The sequence below is a fragment of the Prosopis cineraria genome, unplaced genomic scaffold (genome assembly GCF_029017545.1).
Source record: "Prosopis cineraria cultivar Desert tree isolate PC_DT_omini unplaced genomic scaffold, ASM2901754v1 PC11, whole genome shotgun sequence".
Classification (NCBI taxonomy): Eukaryota; Viridiplantae; Streptophyta; class Magnoliopsida; order Fabales; family Fabaceae; genus Prosopis; species Prosopis cineraria.
In genome coordinates, this window is record NW_026555342.1 from 40,982,506 (window position 1) to 40,983,258 (window position 753).

The window sequence follows — 753 nt, forward strand, 5'->3', positions numbered from 1 at the left end:
TTGTAGATAGCATTTACTTGTTCAAACTTAATAGGACAATTGCTTTCTACATGCATAGGTGAGTCACAAAAAGTTCAAGAATAAGGGACAAGTGCTTGAGAAGTACTTACATTGCTCACTTGAGATATTTGTGGAGCCAACATTCTCCCAATCTTAGGCAGCTAGCAAGTCCACATATGAATCATTAAGAATTGAAGAACCTACCATATTCACATTTCTCTTTTCCCTTGTAGAGTATTGAGTACCACTTGAAGCCATCTTGTCAATTAGTTCCCAAGCCTTTAAGGAAGTGAGGTCAATCAAGCATCCACCACTAGCGGCATCAATGTTAACTTTGTCTCTTGGAATCAAGCCCTCATAGAAATATTGGACTAAATTCTCACTAGAAATTTGATGGTGTGGGCATTTAGCCAAAAGGCCTTAGAATCTAGTCCAATACTCATAGAGACTCTCATCCTCTCCTTGTTGGACCCCATAGATTTGCTTTCTCAAATTGGTGACCTTGGAATTTGGAAAAATTTATCTAAGAAGAGTCTTCTTAGCTCGGCCCATGTGCTCACTTTCACATAAGAAGGGTAGTTGAAATACCTCCTTTGCTAAACCTTCAAGAGAAAATACAAAAGCCTTAGCTTGAACATCATCAACATTTACATGCATAGGCTTCATAGTATCACAAACCAATAGGAGTATGCAAAAACCAATGGCAATCCTCTCCCGGTAACCCATGAAATTTAGGCAATGCATTAATCAAAG

The 753-nt window shown here is 38.5% G+C and overlaps 1 non-coding gene across 1 annotated transcript; it reads left to right on the forward strand.

The window, feature by feature from the left end:
- Positions 1–388: 388 nt before the first annotated feature.
- On the forward strand, positions 389–495 carry LOC129287348 (small nucleolar RNA R71). Its single transcript, XR_008587668.1, has one exon. It is a non-coding gene; the product is annotated as a small nucleolar RNA R71 (small nucleolar RNA).
- Positions 496–753: the final 258 nt, after the last annotated feature.